At 38.9% G+C, this 27,324-nt stretch overlaps 1 long non-coding RNA gene across 7 annotated transcripts in view; it reads left to right on the top strand.

Annotated features, from left to right (window-relative positions):
* Positions 1–27,324, top strand: part of LOC147364379 (uncharacterized) — a 259,350-nt gene that overhangs the window by 115,567 nt on the left and 116,459 nt on the right. For all 7 annotated transcript variants that reach the window (XR_015134431.1, XR_015134432.1, XR_015134428.1 and 4 more), the window contains exon 2: positions 8,655–8,771. This is a non-coding gene — a long non-coding RNA (uncharacterized LOC147364379). The remainder of the gene's footprint in view (positions 1–8,654; positions 8,772–27,324) is intronic.

The following is a 27,324-nucleotide window of genomic DNA, read 5'->3' as shown; positions in this document are numbered from 1 at the left end:
GGGTTATAGTATGTATTTAATTGAATCTGATCAATGTGAGCTCCAGTGGACCAACAGGCAAAAATAAAAGAGTTCCTATACTGGCTAAAACTATGCAGCCAGTGAATGTAAATGAGAAGCTGAGATTGCTGCTTTATATTGGGACAGAATTATGTGTGGAATGCTTAGCTCCTCTGCTGTACCTCTTGTACCTTGCATGTTTAGTGATAATAGTAAATGGGCATAAGGATGAGGTAAGCAGAGGTTCGGGCCTTGAGGAGCTAAAGATCTGTTTCACTTCACTGGGCAAGAAATCTATAATAGTATAACGTCTGGATAAGGCTGAGGAAAGGGGATATATGAATATTAATTTCATCCTTGGGATTGACTGAACAAGAGTGACTACTCTGTCTCACTGAACTGTTTCAGGATTTTCTTTTGAGGTTGTGAAAGGCTGATACCTTTAAGAACCAGAGATAGGATATGGGGAACTTAAATTGGGGCCTAAGGAGCTCTGAATGATACACACAATGAAAAGTAATGTTGGAGCCCTCCTCAAACATTTGTTCCTATCCGAAAGGACATTTGCAAACTTGTTGGACAATTTCTATACATACCAATAATGGCCTACCTCAGATACCTACATCTCTATACCTGAGATCTTTTTCTCACTGTGGGACCATATTTAGCTGGTAGACACAGGCAAAACACAAATTCCCGAGGGGTAACACCTGCTGTAGCTCTAAAGATAGCCACAAATTCTTTGACACTCCTCATATCAAGAGGTGGGATCACTTCCTCCTCCCTTGCATCTGGGCTGGCTTTGGTGACTTGATTGAAGTAGAAATGATCCTTCATGCTTTCTGAGGCTAGGTTAGAATTTAACATACAGATTCTGCCTTTTTTTCTCATTTTGGGGGCCTGACCCACAATATAAGAAAGCCAACTTTCTTATATAAGAAATAAGAATATAAGAAAGCCTCATATTCCTTTAGGATATGAGGAAGCCATATAAAGAGACTACCAGAAGGTGTTCTAATTGCTAGCCTTTGATTCATCACAGAGCAAGTGCTAGATATGATGGAAGAATCCTCCACATGTTTCTGTCCCTTCTATTTGAGTCACTGTCAATCATTTGAGTCTTCTTAGTGAAGTCTCCAGAAATTGTGGAGCAGAGACAAGCCATCTCCAAATTTGTCCCATTCAAGTTCCTGCCCATAGAATCCATGAACATGATAAAACATTTTGGTTTTCTGTTTATTTTTTTAATGCCCCTATTCTTAGGGTGGTTTGTTAGTAGCAATCAACAACCATTACCTGGCCCTAGGATCAACTATCAACCAATGAGAGATAGGAGGTTGTCAATACATACCCAGATTCTTTATACTTTAATTGTTAAAGTGTTCCACAGAGTGTCTCAGGAATTTCCCAGCAAGACTGAGTCCTCCTTGTCCAAAGAGGAAATCAATTTATGAACACAGTCTTTATTTGCCTTCATCTATTTCCTTCTTTACTTTCTCAATCTCTGACTCTGCTTCCCCAGGATTCATCTCTCAAATAAACTGCTTGTACCCAAATCCTTGTCTCAGGGTTTGCTTTTGCAGAAATTCAAGCCAAGAGTGGATCCATTTTGTTCTGCTGTTTTCTGGTTTTTGTACAGACCATATCTGTCCTCCATGTTATTTATTGAAAACTCATTCTCTGCTCTGATGAGTAGTACCACTTCTCTTACAGATCAACTTTCTACTTACAATTATTTTTCTGAGTTGACTTTTCTATTTCATTGATGTCTTTATCCCCACACCAGTATTAACATTCCTATCTGCTAGAGCCAGTCCTCTCATTTCTCTTTTCTTATTCAGGAAAAGAAGTGAATATTCATGTCCAGATATAAATTTTATAATATGTTTATGAGTTTAAATATGATACATATTGGAGTTTTTATTAGAAAGATATTCTAGAGCTCAATTTGTGAATAATTGATACCTTAGGATACTGGATGTATTAGTTAGCAATATGTTGTTGTGTAACAGATTACCCAAAGTGCAGTAGCTTAAAACAACAGTTACAGTTGTATATTATTTCTCATAATTTTTGTGAGTCAAAAATTTATTGGGAAGCAGCTTTGCTGAGTAGTCCTGCCCCAAGGTCTCTCATAAGTTTCTACTGTAAGTCATCTGAAGACTTGACTGAGGCTGAAGGATATACTTCCAAGATGACTTCTTCACCTAGATGTTGGTGAGGCCTCAGTTTCTCATTATGTGGGGTAGCTTCAGTGCCTTCAAGACATGACAGCATGTTCCCTCAGAGTAGTCAAGAGAAAGAGAGTAAAGAGGAAGCTGTACTGCCTTTTTTGACTTAGTCACAGACAGTCACTTCTTCTATATTCTGTTTCTTAAAAGCGAGTCACTAAATCCAATCTACATTGGAGGATTAGAATTAATTTCTGTCTTTTAAAGGGAAAAGTATAAAATATTTGTGCAGATGTTTTAAAATCCTCCCGTTGTATCCTATCAATCCATGAACATAATATATCTTATGTATATATTATATATACTATATATATATATATTTTTTTTAATTTCAGTAAGGATTTGTCACTTCTCCTTGAAATCTTTGAAAAAATGTATTGGGTTTATTCTGAACTGCATTAAATGAGTTGATGTGGTTTTTGTTTTTTTTTGCAAATTGTACCTTTCAAAGATTGTCATTTTATATTTCTGACTGTGCTATAGAAATGAAAAAACTTATTTTGCATACCAAACATTGACAACAACCTTGCTAAGTTCATTGGTGTATTTTATAAGTATATAATCATGCATTTATGCATTAATCAAGGTTACAGTAGGAAGTTGTGGCGCCCTAAAACTGGGTTATTAAGGAGAATTGAACAATATAGGGACTATTTACAAAGTGGAAAGAATTTATTTAGGGGAAGCAAAATTTCATGATGCAAAATCTACAGCTAATAACCTACAGAGTGATTACCATCCCCTTGCCTGAAGGGGCAAAGTAGGGCAGTAGTTACTTGAACCTAAAGGAATAAATGTATGGAAGGGCAACCTGGTGAGATTCATGGTGCTTATTAGAGGGACAAAGAGAAGGAACCAGGGAAACATATACCCCAGCCTTTATCTCCTCTTATCTTCCAATATTCTATTGAGTTATCCTATTGGCTGAATTCAAGTAAAGGCCAGAAAATAAAGGGGTTCAGGGGTTTTCATGGCAGCATCTGCAGGCAACTCTACATCTGGACACAGTTCACAGGCAGGTATCAGACCAATTGCCTCCTCATATGTAAGAGAATGGTATTCTCTGCCCATGGGGTGAGCAGAGGGCTTGAATGCAATTCATTCAGGTCAATGACCTGGCACAGACTAGAATGAAGTAGGTGAAATGAAGAACCAAAGGGGAAAATGAAAAGCATTTAGCACAATCTGCAAAATCAATGTCAGCTTTATTTCTTCTTTCCTAACCCTTGTTCCTTTTGATATTGTTTGTTAATATGCCTAAGTTTTGATGGAAGAAAAAATGTCATACAAAATGAAAAAATATATACATATCTGGTGAAAAATTTCCCAAACATAATGCCTGTAAGTCAACAGAATCTGACACCATGTGCCCTTAGGTACTAGGAGAACGAGCAAGTAAATCTACAGGCCCCCTAGAAATATATTGATATAAGGATTTATATGGAAGTTAACCCAGGAAGTTAAGAATGGGTTACTTTAATATTAAAACTTGGAAAGAGACTAACACAATTCATCACACAATGCCCAATCCCCTAGGAGACTGAAAGATCATAGATTGTGATCATTTGGCTGTGTGATAATTAAATCATGCCACTAACAATTGGGTTTGCTTTTTTGAGAGACTTGCAGATCACATTGAAAATGGAAAAGTTATAGATATTTTCTGTTAAATTTTAGCCTCATGAGATATCATCATAGGAGGGTTTGAAATATTAATATATAGTCCTCATTCCAGTACTATTAGCTGGTAAAATAGTTGGTCTCTCTCTGGGGTACCTAAACTTAAGACTGAATAGAAGTAGCATCACAAGGTGGTCTACCAGGATCAAGGTGAATCATTACTCTTATCAAATACTTGGAAAGGTCTTTCAAAAATATGTCCATCAAGTTTCTGAATATTCTTTAATTAAGAGAAACTCAGATTCTGAAAGCCTTAGACAATATTAATCTTGGGAAAATTTATTTTGAAATACCTGTAATCCAATAGCTGCAAATGGAAAATTGGACGGTTGGGTCTAAAATCTATATACAAGCACAGCACATGGGAAAATGATGAGGTGCAAGAATAGACGTTCCAAGGCCTCAACTTCTTTCTCTCCGAAGCATAGTGAGGGTACTCCTGAAGGTGTACAATGCATTATAGATGTATTCATGAGACACTCTTTCAGGAGAATCAGGATTAAAAAAGAACAGAATATTATTGAGAGGATGACATATGGAAATATTACCAGAAAAGTTTATAGGAAATAAGCAGACTTTATAGGAAATACCACAGGGAATCAGTACAGAGCACTGGACAGACATACAGGGTCTGGAGTTCTTCTGTCCTAGTTCATATCACGTTTCCATCACCCACTGCTGTTTCTCCTCAGAGGGGTTACTTAATTTTTCAAAGCTTCCATTTCTTTGGTTGTAAGATGATAATAACAATTTTATGCATATAATGGCACTGTTATAAGAAAATAAATGGGATAATAACTGTAAAGAACTTAGGACATTACCTGGCATCTGGACAGTGTTAGAGGGACTCCGCCAGTGAGAGGTAGGCTATGAAGTTCTGTCTGTGACCAGAGGCAGGAGAACAGGCAGAGCAAGGAAACTTAAACTCCATATTAAAGAACAGAAGTTAGAAATCTGTGACTTCAGGGAGCCTTCTAAGTATGCCCCTTTGATACACATTATACCAAAAAAGAAGTGGATTAAGAGAGTTGAGCTGGGAAAATATGGCAAATTCACAGTGGAAACCAATAATATCACTAATAATAATAGATTTCCACTCATCCTTAGAAGGAATAATTTGATAAACTTCTTAGGCAGATGGGCTGGGGTAAAGACTTCATTCACCCCAGACACACATAAAGGGCATGCCCAAGAAACCACAGATGGTGGATAGCCAGTCACCTGCTCCCAAAAGGATGAGATTAGCAGGTCTACTATCCACTAAGCTGATATTTCACTGAAGGGACCGTGCCTACTTATGGTTGTGCAGTGCTCAGTCATGTTTGACTTTTTGCTACCCCATGGACGGCAGCCCGCCAAGTCTCCTTTGTCCGTGGGGATTCTCCAGGTAAGAATACTGGAGTGGTTGTCAGGCCCTCCTCCAGGGGATCGTCCCAAACCAGGGATTGAACTGAGGTCTGCATTGCACACAGATTCTTTACCAACTGAGCTACCAGGGAAGTACTTAGGGTTAGGGTAAGCAAAATTGCTCAAGATGATAGAGGATAGAGAGGAGAAAGACTAAGGTCAACCAGGAGCATCATCTTTTCCCCCTGTTTCCTCACAAAGCACTTGCCCTCTTTAAAAAACACACACACACACACACATTTTATATTGAGGTATAGCAAATTAACAAACAATGTTGTGACAGTTTCAGGGGAACAGTAAAGGGACCCAGCCATAAATATACATGTATCCATTCTCCCCCAGATTTCCTTCCCATCCAGGTTGCCACACAACATTAAGCAGAGTTCCTTGTGCTATATAGTACATCCTTGTATCTCAATAAATGCTGTTCAAAATAGCAAAGAATATTTGTTTGATAAAATTCCAAATTATTACACTTTCCAAGATGCTCCTATGTTTTGACCTGGCCCTGACCATATACCTTCCTGAGGCTGGCTGTCACCTTGTCCTATTACCTAAATCCCCTGCTACTTCTGTGCTTGTTTATCCTTTATGAACTCAATATTCTAGAGGGAGGGAAGGTAGGAATGGAGACACAGGAAATTTAAAAAAAAAGAAATACTTAAAATGTTTCTCTCAACAAATTTAGTGAGAGTGGAGAAGGAAATAAATCAAGTCTTTGGAAGCTCTATGTCTTGATTTGGCATGTCCAGGCTTTATTTTCCTAGCAGTAGAATTCTATTATATACTTGCTCCCTGAGGGGTCAAGATCCAGAGGCTGAAAGAGTGTCTTCATTGTTAAATTTTTATTTTTCAGCTCTCTAAGTTACAGTGTCTGACTAAAGAAGTAGTGGTCTTCTAGACACTATTCAAACCCCAAACTAGGATAAAATCCTTCAGGAAAAAATATGTAACTGTTTCAACAAGGTGACATTAAAGGAGTGAGGGAAGGCCTTTGGATCTGTTTAAGGAACAGAGGCTCAGAGACTCTCTGCATTTGAGCTTTATTTATATTCCCTGATATTAGGCACTCCTCTAATTTGGTACTTTTTTATTAGTGGGAATAAATTTATGTGCATGTTTATCATCAACTGCTCAAAGTAAAGACTCAGTTCCATAAAAATCAAATCCAAAAACAAACAAATTAATGTAAAAATTAAGCATTTTTACATTACTAAGCATTTTAATAGCACTACAAGGAGATCCAACCAGTCTATTCTAAAGGAGATCAGCCCTGGGTGTTCTTTGGAAGGAACGACGCTAAAGCTGAAACTCCAGTACTTTGGCCACCTCATGCAAAGAGTTGACTCATTGGAAAAGACTCTGATGCTGGGAGGGATTGGGGGCAGGAGGAGAAGGGGACGACAGAGGATGAGATGGCTGGATGGCATCACTGACTCGATGGACGTGAGTCTGGGTGAACTCCGGGAGTTGGTGATGGACAGGGAGGCCTGGCATGCTGCGATTCATGGGGTTGCAAAGAGTCGGACACGACGTAGCAACTGAACTGAACCCCAAAGTAGTATGTCTATTATTACTAGAAAATCAAAAATTCTCATAAAGCTTCTAAACTTTGACTTTCTTATCTATACAATTGAAATGCTGGACCACAAAATAATTTTTTTCCCCAAACTCCATTTTGCCAAGTATCAAAGTTCCTTTATGTGCCTCAGTTACCACTGCATGGAAAATCTCCCAGAGCACTTCACTTGAAGTTTTACTTGTATCAGTTTTCACATGTTATGATTAAGATTGTATTTAATAATGTAATCCACTGTTTAAAATTAAAGTTTGAAAATATTATACTAGAAAATCCCTAAGGTTCCTTACAGTTTTCATATTCTTTAACTTTACTAATTGGGGATTATTTAACTAGCAAACAGAAAGCTAAGGTGTGGCTTGATTCATATCTTCACTACCATGAGCAGTTCTATGAAAGGAAAGCTTATTGGCCTTTTTCAATGTCCACAGGGCAGCAACATGAAAGAAACAGGCTTAGATTAAAAGAGGAATGTTTAATTTAAATTTAAGGCAAAGATTTTTAACCATTATAATGATGAACAAGGAAGATGGAGTGGGTAATCATCATCCTCGGAGAACTGGGAACGTTTTCTTCAGCTGTGGAGTCAATTACCTTGACTCCATGATGAGAGAAGTCAATAACTTTTAAGAAGCTGGTGGGGGAGAAAGATATCTATTTGATGCAAAGATCAATCTAAAACCTAACTGCAGAGGCAGCTCACATTAGTGATCTTTCTGTGCAGCTCATTAAGGCTGCCTGGATGCAAAGAACTTGAGCACAGTTACTCCATGTATAAAACAGGTATACGTAGTGGTTCTCAACCTTGGCTGAAAATCAGAATCACCTAGGGAATATTAAAAACTATGGATGTCTGGGCTCCAACTCTGGTAACTTGTTTGTGGGAAGAAGGCTGCAAACCAGGGATGAACAGGTATACATCGAAGGAGAGAGGTTACAGTTTGACTGACTTTAATGTTTTGGCTTTTTGTTTTGTTTTGTTTTTTCAAGGAAAAAGCAAGAAATAAGCTGGGAGACTAGCTGTAGAGAATAATGTTGATAGCTTTGACATGCGGTGTCTATGTGCTAGGAGAAGGAAAATTCAACTAGCATGGAATCAGTGGAAGGTTAGTGATAGTGTTAGTCACTCAGTTGTGTCCAACTCTTTGCAACCCCTGAACTATAGCCCACCAGGCTTCTCTGTCCATGGAATTCTCAAAGCAAGAATACTGGAGTGGGTAGCCGTTCCCTTCTCCAGGGGAACTTCCTGACCCAGGGATCAAACCTGGGTCTCCCACATGGCAGGCAGAGTCGTTACCATCTGAGCCACCAGGGAAGCCTGTGATCTAGTGGAAGGTTGGGGAAGGTTATTGGGGAAATGTTAGGAAATCATAGGAAAGAACATTAAAAAATGGAGAAGAGTTCTTAGGATAATAAGTCTATAGTGAAGAAGCTACTTTGTTAGAGGGTGGCAAGGACAACAAGAATTTTGAGAGGGGGAAAATGAGAGGTGACAAGCAGCTTCACTATGGAAGGGACCAGGCATTGGATGTTAAGTGACAGCACATATGAGGCTGGAGTAAGACTTCAGTCTTGCCTTGCCTGGGTCTGAAGCCAGTGAAAGGAATAAAAGTTGTTGGAAAACAGGGTGCTCACCAGAGCGATGGAGTTGGCCTCAAGTGAGGGAGAATCCACGGCCTTAAGAGCAAGTCAGTGAGTTTGTTAACAAAGCCAGGAATTGGTTAAAGAGGAAAACTCACAGGAAAATGTCTTCTCAGGAATCAAGAATCTGCTGCTGAGGAAATAACTAAGGAATAACACCTAACGGTGTGAAGAGATCTTAAGACAGCTCGTCTGGAGGTGCCAGCTGGCTCTGGACTCAAGAGAAGAAGCAGGTAGGTGATTTCAAACTCTTTAAAGTCACCACTCCAACCTTTCTGGCACCAGGGACAAGTTTTGTGGAAGACAATTTTTCTATGGAGCAGGGGTTGGGAAGATGGTTTCAGGATTATTCAAGCGCATTACATGTATTTCTAATTTAATGCTGTCACTGATCTGCCAGGAGGTACCAGATTTTGGCCCAGAGGATGAGGACCCTGGGATAAAGAAATCCTAGCCACAGTCCCTTCTTTAGTGCTGAAAATCATGTTTTAGACCGTATTAAGCTTTTTTTTTCTTATATGGAGTTAACTTCCGTGGCTTCTGCTTATGTTGCTATCAGGGAAAGTTCAGGTAGGTCCCACTAGGTGTTCCAACTCTATTTCTGCCTATCAGGTATAGTTGCAATAATTCGTATCTAAATTGTTTAAAGATGAATATGTCATCACTGTTAATTCTGTCAAACATATAATCTAGACTTGAATGTATAGTATCACTAAGAATAATTTTGATTCTATTCCTTGCTAAAGAACTCTTAAGATGAAAGATGTATTCTGAGGTTTGATTCTTACTACAGAGATCAGGCTTTCATTGACATAGCAGTACCCGAGCCTTCTGGAATGAGTGGCACCACTCAGTCTCTGATACCCAGGTGTACTCTTCCACAGCAGTGTATATGTAGTCTGATAGAATATTTTACCCTCCCGAAAGTGAGGGTGGTGTGGGGAAAGGAAGCAGTCAGAGAAGTAATTAAATCCCCATAACAACGGGCACTGGATCAATGAATAAATCTCCCTTAGACTTGCCCTGCTCTCATGATCTGGACAGCTCTTCTCCCTTTCCATCCTTTTGCCTCCCCAACCTCTTCTACTTCAGAAACAGAGTCCTCCTCTTAGTGTTTCTGTCTTTTCAAGTTATGATTGATAGTGTATGTAAAAACTTGGAATCAAGTCATGAGAGGATGCAGGGAGACATAAAAGCTGATCTCATCTTACTAAGGGTGTGAAAATAGCCCTTTGAGGGCTCCATTTAAAGTACTTAAAAAAAAAAAAAAAAGAACCGCCTGTGCATTGTCTTAGTCTTTTCAAATTGCTATTTAAAAACAAAAAACTTCCACAGACTGGATGACTCAAATGCCAAACATTCATTTCTCACAGTTCTGCTATTTAGGAAGTCTAAGATCAAGGCACACGCCGATTTGGTGTGTGGTGAGGTCTTGTTTTCTGGCTCAGAGATGGCTGTCTAATTGCTATGTCCTCATATGGCAGGAGCAAGACAGCTCTCTTGAGTATCTTATAAAAGGGCACTAATCCCATTCACAAGGGCTCTGCCATCATGACCTAGTTACCTCCCAAAGGCCCCAACATAGAATTAAGGGGAACACACTCAGTCTATAGCGTACATTTAAAAAAAAAATCAGAACTCAAGTTTGGATCAAATTCCTATTTCACAAACTCCTCATTGGTCAGTGTCAATGGCCAGTGGTTTAATATAATATCTTAAGGCCTCTGTCACACAACAGAATTATATTCCTAGTTTACCAATCCCAGAAATACATCCACCTGTCACTTTTGCTCTTAGTATGGACTACTACAAGAGATAATAGAAAAGGAACTTGAGGTTAATTCTTAAGCTTCTGTAGTATAACATATCTCTACTTGTTGCCTACCCTGAAACAGCAGTGAGTAAGCAACCAGGGTTCTCACAGAAGAACCTGACTGGCACAGAGAGTAGAAAAGGTCCACATGATCTCACCTACCTTCTCAATCCAAGTACAAAATCTTTAGCATATTTAACAATGTTATGTCAAATTGTTTTCCAATTACAGATTTTCCTTAGAGTAATTAATTAGCAGAGTGGTACAAGAATTTTATTTTTACCAATAAAACATATCATAGAGAAACTGTCCCTTTATCTGAATGAGCTCAGTCTAGAAATTCATGTGCTAATCTTTCCTCCCCATCTCAACAACAACAAAAAAATCATCTTAGGCAATTTGTGAGGTATTTTGGTCACTGAAAGGATTTTCCTATGCCTATGACTGAAAAGGTCAATTTTCTTTCCAATCCCAAAGAAAGGCAATGCCAAAGAATGCTCAAACTACCACACAATTGCACTCATCTCACACACTAGTAAAGTAATGCTCAAAATTCTCCAAGCCAGGCTTCAGCAATATGTGAACCATGAACTTCCAAGATGTTCAAGCTGGTTTTAGAAAAGGCAGAGGAACCAGAAATCAAATTGCCAACATCCGCTGGATCATAGAAAAAGCAAGAGAGTTCCAGAAAAACATCTATTTCTGCTTTATTGACTATGCCAAAGCCTTTCACTGTGTGGATCACAATAAACTGTGGAAAATTCTGAAAGAGATGGGAATACCAGAACACCTGATCTGCTTCTTGAGAAACCTATATGCAGGTCAGGAAGCAACAGTTAGAACTGGACATGGAACAACAGATTGGTTCCAAATAGGAAAAGGAGTATGTCAAGGCTGTATACTGTCACCCTGCTTATTTAACTTATATGCAAAGTATATCATGAGAAATGCTGGGCTGGAAGAAGCACAAGCTGGAATCAAGATTGCCAGGAGAAATCTCAATAACCTCAGATATGTAGATGACACCACCCTTATGGCAGAAATTGAAGAGGAACTAAAGAGCCTCTTGATGAAAGTAAAAGAGGACAGTGAAAAAGTTGGCTTAAAGCTCAACATTCATAAAACTAAGATCATGGCATCTGGTCCCATCAGATGGGAAATAGATGGGCAAACAGTGGAAACAGTGTCAGACTTCATTTTTGGGGCCTCCAAAATCACTACAGATGGTGACTGCAGCCATGAAATTAAAAGACGCTTACTCCCTGGAAGGAAAGTTATGACCAACCTAGATAGCATATTCAAAAGCAGAGACATTACTTTGCCAACAGAGGTCCGTCTAGTCAAGGCTATGGTTTTTCCAGTGGTCATGTATGGATGTGAGAGTTGGACTGTGAAGAAAGCTGAGTGCTGAAGAATTGATGCTTTTGAACTGTGGTGTTGGAGAAGACTCTTGAGAGTCCCTTGGACTGCAAGGAGATCCAACCAGTCCATCCTAAAGGAGATCAGTCCTGGGTGTTCATTGGAAGGACTGATGTTGAAACTGAAACTCCAATACTTTGGCCATGTCATGCGAAGAGTTGACTCATTGGAAAAGACTCTGATGCTGGAAGGGATTGGGGGCAGGAGGAGAAGGGGACAACAGAGGATGAGATGGCTGGATGGTATCACTAACTTGATGGACATGAGTTTGAGTGAAATCCAGGAGTTGGTGATGGACAGGGAGGCCTGGCGTGCTGCGATTCACGGGGTCGCAAAGAGTCGGACATGACTGAGCAACTGAACTGAACTGAACATAGTCAATGAAATGTTCTTTCACCATGGAAATTATTTGAATTCTTGGATGTCTCCTAAGATGGACAAAGGGGCAACAGCTCCTGGATAGAGGTGTCAATATGAACTTGTCACTATCTGCTGCTTTGTTCAATAACTCTGCATTCCTCTTTTCTAACATCTGTTCCTTCCCCAAATACCTAAAATCAGTCACTGATCTCAGGCCCCCAGAATGCTGTACTTGGTAGAGAACCAGCTGTTTTCTCAGCTTGTGCAGAGCACTGCAGACTCTAGTATGGAATACAAAGTGTGTTAGTCATTCAGTTGTGCCCAACTCTGCAATCCCATGGGTTACAGTCCACCAGGTTCCTCTGTCCATGGGATTTCCCAGGCAAGGATACTGGAGTGGTTTGCCATTTCCTTCTCCAAGGGGTCTTGCCAACCTAGGAATTGAACGTGGGTCTCCTGCACTGCAGGCAGATTCTTTACCAGGTGAGCTACCAGGGAAGCACTATATGGAACACAACTTAAGTATTAATTGTTGGTCTTGAACACATCCCCTCATTGTTCTTGCTCACTCATTCAGTCGTGTCTTGACTCTGCAACCCCATGGACTGCAGCATGACAGGCTTCCCTGTCCTTCACCACCACCTGGAATTTGCTCAAACTCATGTCCACTGAGTCGGTGATGTCATCCAATTCTCATCCTCTGTCCTCCCCTTGTCCTCCTGTCTTCAATCTTTCTCAGCATCTTGGTCTTTTCCAATGAGCAGGGTTTTTTCCAGTGAGTTGGCTCTTTGCATCAGGTGGCCAAAGTATTGGAGCTTCAGCATCAGTCCTTCTAATGAATATTCAGTATTGATTTCCTTTAGGATTAACTGATTTGAACTCCTTGCTGTCCAAAGGACTCTTGAGTCTTCTACAGCACCACATTTCGAAGATATCCAGTCTTTGGCACTCAGCTTTCTTTATAGTCCAACTCTCATATTTGTACATGACTACTGGAAAAAGCATAGCTTTGACTATACAGACCTTTGTAGGCAAACTAATGTCTATGTTTTTTAATATGCTGTCTAGGTTTGTCATTGCTTTTCTTCCAAGGAGCAAGTGTCTTTTAATTTCATGGCTGCTGTAGCTGTCTGAAGTGATTTTTGAGCCCAGGCAATTATAGTCTGTCACTGTTTTCATTGTTTCCCCATCTATTTGCCATGAAGTGATGGGACTAGAATGCCGTGATCTTAGTTTTTTGAATGTTGAGTTTTAAGCCAGCTTTTTCACTCTCCTCTTTCACCTTCATCAAGAGGCTCTTTAGTTCCTCTTCACTTTCTGCCATAAGGATGGTGTCATCTGCATATCTGAGGTTACTGATATTTCTCCCGACAATCTTGACTCCAACTTATACTTCATCCATCTCAGTGTCTCTCATGATGTACTCTGCATATAAGTTAAATAAGCAGGGTGACAATATACAGTCTTGACATACTCCTTTCCCAATTTGGAACCAGTCTGTTCTTCCATATCCGATTCTAACTGTTGCTTCTTGACCTGCATGCAGATTTCTCAGGAGACAAGTAAGGTAGTCTTATATTTCCATCTCTTTAAGAATTTTCCGTAGTTTGTTGTGATCTATGTAGTCAAAGGCTTTAATGTAGACAATGAAGCATAAGTAGATGTTTTTCTGGAATTCTCTAGCTTTCTATGATCCAACAGATGTTCTCAATTCGATCTCTGGTTCCTCTGAAGCCTAGCTTGGATAATTTTGAGTATTACACCTTGCTAGCATGTAAGATAAGGGCTATTGTGCAGTAGTTTGAGCATTCTTTGTCATTGCCCTTCTTTGGGATTGGAATGAAAACTGACCTTTTCCAGTCCTGTGACCACTGCTGAGTTTTCCAAATTTTCTGGCATATTGAGTGCAGAACTTTAACAACATAATCTTTTAGGATTTGGAATAGCTCAGCTGGGATTCTATCACCTCCACTAGCTTTGTAATGATGCTTCCTAAAAGATCCACTTGACTTAACAGTCCAGGATGTCTGGCTCTAGGTGAGTGATCACACCATTGTGATTATCTAGATTATAAAGATTTTTTTAATGGTTCTTCTGTGTATTCTTGCCACCTCTTCTTAATATCTTGTACTTCTGTTCCGTCCATACTGTTTCTGTCCTTTGTTATTATTTATTTATTATTCACATCCCCTTAAAGATGAGCAGACCCTCTCTTCCTGGAAGGCTAACCTCTTTCCTCTCATGGCCTTTTGTAATAGGGACTTTTTCTGATTCCTGTCTCTACCTGGAAGAGACAAGCTCAAGGCTTCAGTTACCTAAAGCTTATCTTTTGCTGTGCAACTATGACCTCTACACTCTACCAAGGGGTAGCAGAATTCTCATTCATCAAGTGAATTAGAAAATACTGTATAGATAAAGAGCTTTGCTCCTCCAGAACCTTGCCAAAGAAATATGGTCCAAGTAAATTACACAAGAAATGATGTGATTCCACAAAGTCTTCATCCATCAGTCACTAGGAATTTCTCTTGACATGCGCTAGTCTTGTTGGAGAATATTTTCCTGAACAAATAAATGCTGTTTTACCTTTGCCAGTCATGGAGATGATATAATAACCACTCCTTATAGAGCCACTGAGTCCTTCCTGAACACTGGCAACCCATTTAGACACTACTGATGTACATATCACTCTTGACCTGGAAGTGTTGCTATTTCAATAAGAGAGATAGTGGTGATAGAGTTCTGAATCACTCTTGGGTTGCATGAAGGTCTGGATTCCCTGATAGTACTTGAATGTTGTTTTGAAATATACCAAATGTCAGTTACTTTTCTAACTACAGTATGAAAATCTTGGTGATAAAGCAAATTATCCCCATAATTCAGTCACTTAAATTCTCATCTTTATAAAATTAGAATCGTGATTTTGACTTTTCAATAGTAAACCTAGGTTTTCTCAGATGATGATTACTGAGAAGTCCCTTGAAGACAAATGACTTTTACATATAATATTTAAATATTATTATATTACATAATAAATACAATCAATAAAATAAATTTAACATAGTGTTTCAACACTATTACACCACAGTGTATATATATATATGCTCTTATACATATTGAATATTATTATATGTGATATGAGATATTCTCAAAAAATATTTTGAGTAGAATTTCCTTTGGACAGCCTGATAATTCAGATCAGACAGTCTGGCTCTTAGCATATAATTTGTACATCTTATATCAAGGCATACTCCAACTTCTATTTTCATTCAATACCAAATCAAGATCAGGAGGCATTACTGGTTAACAACTGTCCACTGTGAGCAAGGTGGTGAGGTTGTCATGCAAATGCAAACCTCATGCTCATCAACAACACTGTGGCATGCTAAGACCTGGCCAAACTTCATTATGATTCCTATACACCCTCTCCCTATTCAAGTCTATGTTGTGGCTCACAGTGGCTCAAACTGTGAAAGAAAAAATGTTACAACTCTTTATATAATCATGCATTTTCCATAATAAACAGAAGTTGCTGATGATTTCTCTCCCATGAAGCTTTCTGATAGCTAATTTGTACTGTGAATCTCAATGGTTTTGTTCCACTATGAAGACATATCTGAAAATACAAATGTTACTTATTCACCTAATTTGCCATTGATAGTGGAACCTTTGCCAGAAACTCAACTTTTTATTTCTCTCTGAGCATAAATGCTTGCCATTAACTCACTACTGATCTTACAAGGTTCTCAGTGGTAGAGATCCACATCTGTGTTTCCTATCAGAGTATATTTAAGGGCCTCTGGCTTCAGATTTTTCTATTTCTTCTGACAAAATTCATAAGAAGTCCGTGCCAGATGTTATCCCTTTGCCTGAAAAGTTAAGTGGCTTGCCAAAATCTCGTGCCTTAATAGAAAATGGTGCAGAAGTTTCTGAGACTTTATGCAAACTTCTTGACAAATAAGGAAGTGTGGGCAAACTGCCAATCGAACAGAACTCAATTCATATTTTTATTTCCTGCCACTTTTTTGGCTGCTTGAACAAAATAATTACTCATTCTCTCGCCTCAGCACATAAACTGACATTCTAGACTTGCATTAAAGACCTGTTAAAAATTTCTTAATGATGTTTTAACTTGTGGGATTTCTTGTTCACATTATGAAAGTGCCATCAAATAACCATTTATTTAATTGGCAATGATAAAAAGGCTTACTTTAACTCCAGCTGTGTGCCTGCATATATGGATGATGACTTTCTCTGAAATATCTTTACAACCATCCCCTAAGTGAGTGGGAGGCCAGCCTGACCCTTTCTGGAGTCAGTGACTGACCATCAGACACCTTGTGATAGAGAAAACATATCATTCCAGGAATAGCTATATTCTGCCTTCTTTCTTTTTTGATATCACCTAATCCAGCTTCAGGCAATTTGGGGATCTAAGCATGATTTAAAAACAAACAAAACAAAACACTTGGAGGTTTTTCTTCCACAATCCTCCAGGTGCTAGATGATGAACTGAGACCAGAACTCAGTTCTATCATGTTCCTAAGCCAAATATGCTATGAAGTCATGAATTTTAACAAAGGCATTTTAAAATTCAAAGGGGTTATTTTACTTATACCCAGCTTCATTCAGCCTGGAACATTTCTTTTAAAAAAGGTATATCCAGGCTTTAGCTTAGACGAAAGAATCATGTCATTAATCCCTTAAAAATGTGGATATTCCTTTTGCATTTTCTGCTGAGCAGGTCTGAGGCCCTGCTAAGAATTTTAGATGACTTCTAGACCTTGTGGTAATAGCTCCACAGAGGCTAAAAGCAAGACTTTTATTGATTTCTTGGCAGATCTATTTCTACACAACCAAGAGTTTCTAGAGCTCCTGATGTGTAAGATCCATGCCTTCCCTGAGTCCTAAAACTGGAAAAGGGGTAAAATTAGGACAGGGTATTTATTAGTTAGCTGGTCATTGCCTTAAGATGATAGATGTGCTAAAGTGATGATAAGTGTTTATCTGAGCCCCCATACAGTCTTGATTTCCTGCCCAGAGAGGGAACAAATCCAGAACCACAGCTCTTAGGATATATGCACCTTTTATCAAAGGCCTGTCCCCCAACATTTTCAGTGGGTAAAAGAAAGATTTATGTCTTATTTACAGTTTTTCCAAAACCCATATTCTTAGAGTATAGGTATTCTGTAGAATTAAGAAGACATCCATTTCCAAAAGATCCAAGTAATATGGTGGTAAAAAACTATCCTATTATGACTAGATTGAATTTAACCTGAATATTTTATACATACAATCCAATTATATCTATACACATGCAGGCAAATCTATTTATACGTATATATGTACATACAAAATGATTATGTATATAATCAAATCTTGTACATATATATAAAATCAAATCTTGCATATATAATCCAATCTTATGCATAATCAAAGTATAGATAAAATTAAATTATATGAAATCAGATATAATCAAATTATAAAATATAAAATGTATGTGTTAATATATATCTATATATACTGTTAACATTTTATTTTTATTTTTTGAGTTGAAGGGAGATAGATTTTTAAAAATTTTTTATTGGAGTATAGTTAATTTCAAATATTGTTTCTATTGTACAGCAAAGTGAATCAGTTATACATATATCCATGATTTTTTAGATTCTTTTCCCATAAAGGCCATTACAGAGTATTAAGCATGGTGTCCTGTGCTATATAGTAGGTCCTTATTAGCTATCTATTTTATATATAGTACTGTGTATATGTCAATCCCAGTCTCCCAGTCTATCCTCTCCATCCCCTGGTAGCCATTAATTTGTTTTCTACATCTATGATTCTATTTATGTCTTAAAAATAAGTTCATTTGTACCATTTTTTTAGATTTCATGTATAAGCAGTATCATATTTGTCTTTCTCTGTCTGACTTCACTTATTATGACAATCTCTAGGTTCATCTATGTTGCTGCAAATGACATTATTTTGTTCTTTTTATGGCTGAGTAATATTCTGTTGTATAAATGTGCCACATCTTCTTTATCCATTTCTCTGTAGATGGACATTTAGGTTTCTTTTATATCCTGGCCATTGTAAATAGTGCTGCAATGAACATTGGGGTGCATGATCTTTTCAAATTATGGTTTTCTCTAGATACATGCCCAGAAGTGGGATTGCAGGATCATATGGCAGCTCTATTTTCAGTTTTTTAAGGAACCTCCATACTATTCTCCATAGTGGCTGTACCAATTTACATTCCCTCCAATAGTGCAGGAGGGTTCCCTTTTCTCTATACCCTCTTCAGCATTGTTTGTATCAGTGATGGTCATTCTGACCAATGTGAGGTGATACCTCATTGCACTTTTGATTTGCGTTCCTCTAATAATTAGTGATGTTGAGCATGAGCATTTTATATATTTGTAACATTAGTTTAACCATCTTATTTTATATTGTTCTTAACTTGCTTTAATATAAGAACGTCACTGACTTCATAAAACAAAGTAGGCTTCTAGACTGTTCCAACAATAACAGCCCTCTCCCCACAAATCAATAAACCAATATGTAGATTCTGTTAAGGCTAAGTATAGTCGTTCCTATAATATAGAAATAAATGGGGAAAAACACAAAATATAGGTCCATTGAATCCATGAAACATAGGTTTGCATTAACACTCCATTAATCATGTAATATGTATAAGCCTTCTCTTATAACAGTGGGTCATGGTGATTTGTGTGTCTTTCAATGATTCAATGTTGTATCAAAGCCAATAACTAATAACCCAAAATATTTAAGTTTTTTCTTTCTCTGACACATTGTCACCCAACATTATAGCAAAAATATGCAGATGTTTTTCATGGATTTATCCTCAAAGGGACTCATTTTCCTCTTCAGTTGAGAAGCTTTGGGTCTTTTAGCAGACTTAGGTAATCAGTTGAATTCTTACTATGATATCTCCATTCATATTTCTCTACTGAACCTATACCTCTTACGCATAAATGGTTACACCATCTAAAGTAGTTCATCCCTAAAGGCTATGTGATTCTTTAGCTATTATAAAAGATTCATTTACATTAAAGGTCTAATTATTATTCCACTCTTCTAAAAGAGAAACTTTACCCACCTTTATCTTCAATAGCTCCAGGATTACTACCCTGGACTTCCATCGTTCCTATAAAACCGGGGAGTCTTATCATTGGTATCATTTCTGGCTTAAAAAGAGAATATTCACACAGATCTCAAGATTGTTGAACCTCCTAGGAAATATGGTTAAGGTATGAATGAATGCATTGTATGCAATAGGTGAAAACCATTTCCATTTTTCTGTGGATAGGAATGGAGTCTATTGTCTATTATCACAGTATTAGACTTTTAAATACATGTAAGAGTTGACTCCTCTCGGCCGCCACCCCTGGCCTCAGGCTTGGGGGCATGGGGTAGCTCCTCCCGGCCACAACCCCTGACCTCGGATGCGGGGTAGCTCCTCTCGGCCTTTCCTGTGCCGTCGAAGTCTGGCACTCTCAGCTGCTGACCCTGACCAATATGCCAGCAAATTTGGAAAACTCAGCAGTGGCCACAGGACTGGAAAAGGTCAGTTTTCATTCTAATCCCAAAGAAAGGCAATGCCAAAGAATGCTCAAACTACCACACAGTTGCACTCATCTCACACGCTAGTAAAGTAATGCTCAAAATTCTCCAAGCCAGGCTTCAGCAATATGTGAACCGTGAACTTCCAGATGTTCAAGTTGGATTTAGAAAAGGCAGAGGAACCAGAGATCAAATTGCCAACATCCACTGGATCATGGAAAAAGCAAGAGAGTTCCAGAAAAACATCTATTTCTGCTTTATTGACTATGCCAAAGCCTTTGACTGTGTGGATCACAATAAACTGTGGAAAATTCTGAAAGAGATGGGAATACCAGACCACCTGACCTGCCTCTTGAGAAATCTGTATGCCGGTCAGGAAGCAACAGTTAGAACTGGACATGGAACAACAGACTGGTTCCAAATAGGAAAAGGAGTACGTCAAGGCTGTATATTGTCACCCTGCTTATTTAACTTATATGCAGAGTACATCATGAGAAACTCTGGACTGGAAGAAGCACAAGCTGGAATCAAGATTGCCAGGAGAAATCTCAATAACCTCAGATATGCAGATGACACCACCCTTATGGCAGAAAGTGAAGAGGAACTCAAAAGCCTCTTGGTGAAAGTGAAAGTGGAGAGTGAAAAAGTTGGCTTAAAGCTCAACATTCAGAAAACGAAGATCATGGCATCCGGTCCCATCACTTCATGGGAAATAGATGGGCAAACAGTGGAAACAGTGTCAGACTTTATTTTTTTGGGCACCCAAATCACTGCAGATGGTGACTAGCCATGAAATTAAAAGACGCTTACTCCTTGGAAGGAAAGTTATGACCAACCTAGATAGCATATTCAAAAGCAGAGACAATACTTCGCCAATGAAGGTTCATCTAGTCAAGGCTATGGTTTTTCCTGTGGTCATGTATGGACGTGAGAGTTGGACTGTGAAGAAGGCTGAGCGCTGAAGAATTGATGCTTTTGAACTGTGGTGTTGGAGAAGACTCTTGAGAGTCCCTTAGACTGCAAGGAGATCAGCCCTGGGATTTCTTTGGAAGGAATGATGCTAAAGCTGAAACTCCAGTACTTTGGCCACCTCATGCGAAGAGTTGACTCATTGGAAAAGACTCTGATGCTGGGAGGGGTTGTGGGGAGGAGGAGAAGGGGACGACAGAGGATGAGATGGCTGGATGGCATCACTGACTCAATGGACGTGAGTCTGAGTGAACTCCGGGAGTTGTTGATGGACAGGGAGGCCTGGCATGCTGCGATTCATGGGGTCGCAAAGAGTCGGACACGACTGAGTGACTTCACTTTCACTTTCCACTTTCATGCATTGGAGAAGGAAATGGCAACCCACTCCAGCGTTCTTGCCTGGAGAATCCCATGGATGGAGGAGCCTGGTAGGCTGCAGTCCATGGGGTCGCTAAGAGTCAGACACGACTGAGTGACTTCACTTTCACTTTCCACTTTCATGCATTGGAGAAGGAAATGGCAACCCACTCCAGTGTTCTTGCCTGGAGAATCCCATGGATGGAGAAGCCTGGTAGGCTGCAGTCCATGGAGTTGCACAGAGTCAGACATGACTGAAGTAACTTGGCAGCAGTCTACAGTCTTCATACTCACCACTGCTCCAATGCCATTAAGTAGCTATGATAATTTTTCTAATTTTCATGTACTGACATGACATCACAGATACCCACCAATAATGTTTTGAGGAACTATGCTATCACTGAAAGTTCTAGATGATTAGCATCCCATTGTCCCTTTGAAAGAGGATATCTATGCCTCATCAAACCCAAACCCTCATTTTCTTTTCTTATTTTCTTGGGGCTGTTTCTGATAACAAATGCTTTATCAGTTATAATTTAGGCTGTAACTAGAAGGAATACTCTGAAAATATTCTGAAGAGAATGTAGTGAAGTGACTACCTGTAGATTATTCCTAATTGAATCATAAAAAGACACTGAGATACTCAAGGATGAGCAAGGTCAGGGAAAAAGTTATTCTTAGGATTTCAGAGGCCATAGAAAAGTAATGTTATCAAAATTTGGTGAGACCTGGAGCATGAATAAAGGGCTTTTTTCCCACTCAAGCTGTTAGAAACTAAGCCTGGTTTATGGAACGGAAGAGATTATAAGAAGCAAAGCCATGTTTTCTTTAAAACAAGTCTTATATAGCAAAGCATCTACCTGTCTGTGTGATATTTGCATGGACCAGACATTTGTGACTCCCTCTTTGTCAGGGTACTCAGGTTTCTCTGCTCAACCTGCCTTTATGAGAGGAGAGTAGTCTGTTGTGCATTCAGTCTCTCTTGCAGCCTACTAGTGAATCATAAACTTGCTTTGGGACAGTTTCCGATCACAGAAGGAGATAAGGAATTAAGACTCACCACATACTGTGTTCATAGTTGGCTGACAAGAATCTGTTTGTATAATTTTCAAAGACTTCCAAGTCAGTTAACAAAAATAGCAGACTCCGCAATCATTATAAACATTATCCTTAACTCATTAAGTTTCCTGTAGTTTCGCCTTCTACTTACACAGCATCCTAATTCACTAAGGAGCTGAATCTAAGTATTGGAATGCTTGTAAGATTTCCAAGATTATGAAATTATTACCCCAATCAGTAGGGCTCCTTTTACTCTCTGACCATCAAGTGGTCTAGAATCTGTATCCATTCGTGTTTCTACTTTTTAGTACCACTTCTGTACCAACTGCTTTAAGAAAACAAAGTAACCCTCAAAAGTGTAGACTGAGACATGTACTTGAGTACAAGTATTTTATCTGAAAATTAATCCCACAGTAGAAGTTTGGAGAAGGAGAAAGAAGGTGAGGAGGAAAAGCTGGTGTTAAGAAGATGAACACGACTAGTGAGGTGCCCTATTCCTCAGAAGACCTTACAGCTCACACGGGATACTTCTCTGTGTAGTTTGACCACTGAAGGCTAGAGCATTGTTAAACTGTCTCCTGCCTCTAATTGGTCAAAATGTTCCTCTGGGGGTGTTAACCATACACTTCTGGGCTCTACTTGCTTAGGTACACAGCAAGATTACTTAGCATTAGGAGACCAAAGGACGCAAAGTGGGAAGATGCCCTCCATTGTAAATGAGGTAATGGGTAAATGTGCTCTTGACAAGAAATGAGTCTGAGCCCCCACGACTGTCCACCACAGTTGAAATCAAGTGGCCAGAAAGGCTATGACAGGGGCACCAGGATTATCTGTATAGATGGATAACTGAGCAGACAAGAAAAGTGTGAATGCAAATGTGAAGAAAAAGGGTGTCATGTCTATTTAAGGTCTGAAAATTTAACACACGTTTTGATAAAGGGGATTTTCCTGAGGCCTCTAAGTGAAAACAGTGTCCTTATATCTGTAGATAAATTCTTTAATGTTGATAGTCTGAGAAAAGGCCAATCACACGTGATACAGAAGTTCTAGCCTTTCAAGAGGAACGCATAAAAGAAGTTAACAAAACTTTTTAATTTTTTACACATACACATTAATTTAAATATTTATTTGGTTCACAGGGTAATTTCAAATTTCATAAAAATCGATTCATAATGGTCAACTCACTAAATGCTATCGTTCAGTTGCTCAGTCATGCGCAACACTTTGTGACCCCATGGACTGCGGCAAGACAGGCTTCCCTGTCCTTCACTTTCTCCCAGAGTTTGTTCAAACTCATGTCCATTGAGTTGATGATGGCATCCAACCATCTTATCCTCTGTCATGCCCTTCTCCTCCTGCCCTCAATCTTTCCCAGCATCAGGGTCTTTTCCATTGAGCTGGCTGTGTGCACGGGTAGCCAAAGTATTGGAGCTTCAGCATCAGTCCTTCCAATGAATATTCAGGGTTGCTTTCCTTTAGGATTTACTCATTTAGGTTTGATCTCCTTGATGTCCAGAGGGACTCTGAAGAGTCTTCTCCAAACCATAGTTCAAAAGCATCAATTCTTTGGTGCTCAGCCTTCTTTATGATCCAACTCTCACATCCATATATGACTATGGGAAAAACCATAGCTTTGACTATACAGATCTTTGTCAGCAAAGTGATATCTCTGCTTTTGAATACACTGTGTAGGTTTGTCATAGCTTTTCTTCTGAGGAGCAAGTGTCTTTTAATTTGTGGCTGCAGTAACTGTCTGAAGTGATTTTGGAGCCCAAGCAAACAGTCTGTCACTGTTTCCATTTTTTTCCCCATCTATTTGCCATGAAGTGGTGGGAACGAATGCCATGATTTTTTTGAATGCTGTATTTGAAGCCAGCTTTTTCACTCTCCTCTTTCAAATTCATCAAGAGGCTCTTTAATTCCTCTTCTATTTCTGCCATAAGGGTGGTGTCATCTGCATATCTGAGGTTGTTGATATTGCTCCCAACAATCTTGATTCCTGCTTGTGAATCACCAGCCCAGCATTTTGCATGATGTAGCCTTTGACTCGGAGAAGGCAATGGCAACGGCAACCCACTCCAACACTCTTGCCTGGAAAATCCCATGGACGGAGGAGCCTGGTAGGCTGCAGTCCATGGGGTCACTAAGAGTCGGACACGACTGAGCGACTTCCCTTTCACTTTTCCCTTTCATGCATTGGAGAAGGAAATGGCAACCCTCCAGTGTTCTTGCCTGGAGAATCCCAGGGACGGGGGAGCCTGGTGGGCTGCCGTCTATGGGGTTGCACAGAGTCGGACACGACTGAAGCGACTCAACAGCAGCAAGGATTTACTATTGCCATTTTGTTCATTTTTTTCTGTCTGTTTCATAGTTCTTTTGTTCCTTTTGTCCCATCTTGCTATATTCCTATATAAATTGATGATTTTTGTAGTGATATACTTTGCTTCTTTTGCCTTTATCTTCATGTATCTACCATATATTTTCTTTGTGGTTATCAAGACAGTTGCTTAAAATTTCTTATAATAGTCTATTTTAAGCTGGTAGTAACTTAACTTCAATTATAAGCAAAATCTCTACACTTTTATTCTCCTCACTCCGCACACACTTTATGCTATTAGTATCAAATTTTAACTCTTTTTAAATTGTGTGTCTAGTTACAAATTTTGTGGTTAAAATTATTTTAAACACTTGTTTATCTTTTATACTAGGATTAAAAGTGATTTATGTACTATTATTACAGTATTACATTATTTTGTGTTTGTCTCTATTTTTGTCTTTACTGGTGAGAATTATATTTTTATATAATCTTGTATTATTTAGCATACTTTTATTTCAACTTGAAAAACTCCCTTTAGCACTTTTTTTTTTCATAATACTACATATTCTGCCTTGGAAATGTATACATTATTAGTAAACCTATCTAGAGCATCTTCATACTTTTTCAGTAATGATTCCATTGTATGATGTACTGTGATTTATTCAACCAGTTCCCTGTTAAATAGACCTGTTGGCTCCAAAGTGCTGTTTTATTTATTTATTATTTTTCACCGCACTGAGTCTCCACTGCTGTGTGAAGGTTTTCTCCGCTTGCGGGGAGCAGGGTCTACTCTCCAGCTCTGGTGCATGGGCTTCTACTGTGATGGTGTCTCTCGTTGTGGAGCACAGGCTCTAGGGTGCACAGGCTTCCGTAGTTGTGGTCCATGGGCTTAGTTGGCCCGTGGCATGTGGATCTTCCCCAGTCAAGGTTTGAACCCATGTCCCCTGTACTAGCAGGTAGACTCTTAACCACTGGACACCAGAGAAGTCCCCTTAACACCTTTGTAAGGCAGATCTAGTGATTATACATTCCCTTAGTTTTTGTCTGTCTGGAAGAGTTTTCTAACTCTCAATTTCTGAAGGACAGTTTATATAGGTTTAGTACTTACTGGTTTGCAGATTTTTTTTTTTTCTTTCAACACTTTGAAAATATCATTCCAATCTTTCTTGATATATGTGGTTTCTTTCAAGAAATCTGCTTCATAATCCTATGTTCCCTTTTATGTGATGAGTTATGTTTCACTTGCTGTTTTAGGAATTCTTTTTGCCATTGACTTTTGATAATTTAATGCATCTTGATGGTAATTTCTTTGGGCTTTAGTTGGTTGGATTCTTTAGGTTTCACAAATCTATATGTCTATTGCCCTCCCCATATTTGGAGGGATTTTCAGCTGTTATTCTTTAATATTTGTGTCTCTGTCTCTCACTCTCTCCTTCTTGCTCCCAAATGTGTATACTGTTTTGTTTAATGGTATCTCATAAATTCTGTAGGTTTTCTTCACTCTTTAAATACCTTTTTTTCTTGTTGTTTCTCTGGCAGTACAGTTTACAATGACTTGTCTTCAAGTTTGTTCATTGTTTCTTCTGCTACATTGAGTCTGTTTTTGAAGTTCTCTGTTATTTTTTTGTTTATTTGATTGATTTTAATCTACTCATTGCATTCTTCATCTCCAGAGTTTCTGGATTTGCCTTTTTTTTTTTTTATGGTTTCTGTCTTTGTTGAACTTCTCATTTTGTTCATGAACTTTTTAAAAATTTAATTTAGTTGTCTACATGTATTCTCTTGTAATTTACTAAACTTTTAAAAGTAACTATTCTTAACTCTGTGTCAAACATTTCACAGATTTCTGTAAGTTCTTTTATTGGAGATTTATGTTGTTCCTTTAGTGGAATCATGTTTCCTGATTCTTCATGGCTCTGTAGCCTTGTGTTATCTGACATTTCAATAAGCAGTTACTACTCCCAGGTTCTATAGCGTGGCTTTAGCAGGGAAAGTCCTCCACCAGTCACTCTGGCCCCAAACTCTGTGCAGGCTGATTGGTAGAATCCACAGGTAGACCACGTGGGACCCAATGCTGGGGCCTGTGGGTATGCAGACCAAGTGCTAGGGTCTGTGAGTAGACAGTCCTGGTGCCAAAGTCTGTGAGCAGGTGGTCCATGGGCAAGCAGGTCTGCTGCTGGGAGCCACAGGCCAGAAGTTGAGATCCATGTGCTAGTTGTTGAGAGCCCTCATCCTTTTTCTTTGTTTTTTAGCTGCCCCCCAGCTCTCTAGCTATGTGTTAGTGTTCTGGGTGAGGTATGATAGAAGCAAGACTCTCAAGTAACACTCCCAAAAAGCTGAGGAATCAGATGTGCATTTCAGTTTTTCTTTCCCCCATTGGAAACCTGTGTGCTAAGGGGAGCTCTGTTGGTACTGTACTATTCTGCTTTGGGGGAGGAATAACATCGGTAAAATGAAACTGTCCTTCTTAAACTTTTTGATCCATCTTTCACAATTCTGTGCTCTACTCAACCATCTCCTAGATTCTAGATTCTCCTAGACTGCTCATGAAAATATTTTCAACAGTGGATGGTTTTTAAATTCATATTTTGTGTGCAACAAGGACTAAAATCTCTCTCCAGTCCCACAATCGTGATGATATTGCTCTAATTTAAAGATATTTCAATCATTCAAAGAACCTTCTTTGATCTCAGTGGGGGTAAAATTAGAAATCTATAGCCAGAAAGAAAACTGGAAAATCCAAATACACGGAAATTAAGTAACATACTCCTAAATAACCAATGGGTTAAAGAAGATATCACAACTGAAAACAAGAAATACCATGAGACAATTAAAAAAATATCACAATATACCATAACCTAAGGGATGACACAAAGGCAGTATTCAGAGGGAAATTTACTACTGTAAAACCTAC

This window comes from Bos grunniens, chromosome 10 (assembly GCF_055505025.1).
Source record: "Bos grunniens cultivar Pamir isolate PY7600 chromosome 10, Bosgru_T2T1.0, whole genome shotgun sequence".
NCBI lineage: Eukaryota > Metazoa > Chordata > Mammalia > Artiodactyla > Bovidae > Bos > Bos grunniens.
This window is presented reverse-complemented; position numbering and strand designations above follow the sequence as displayed.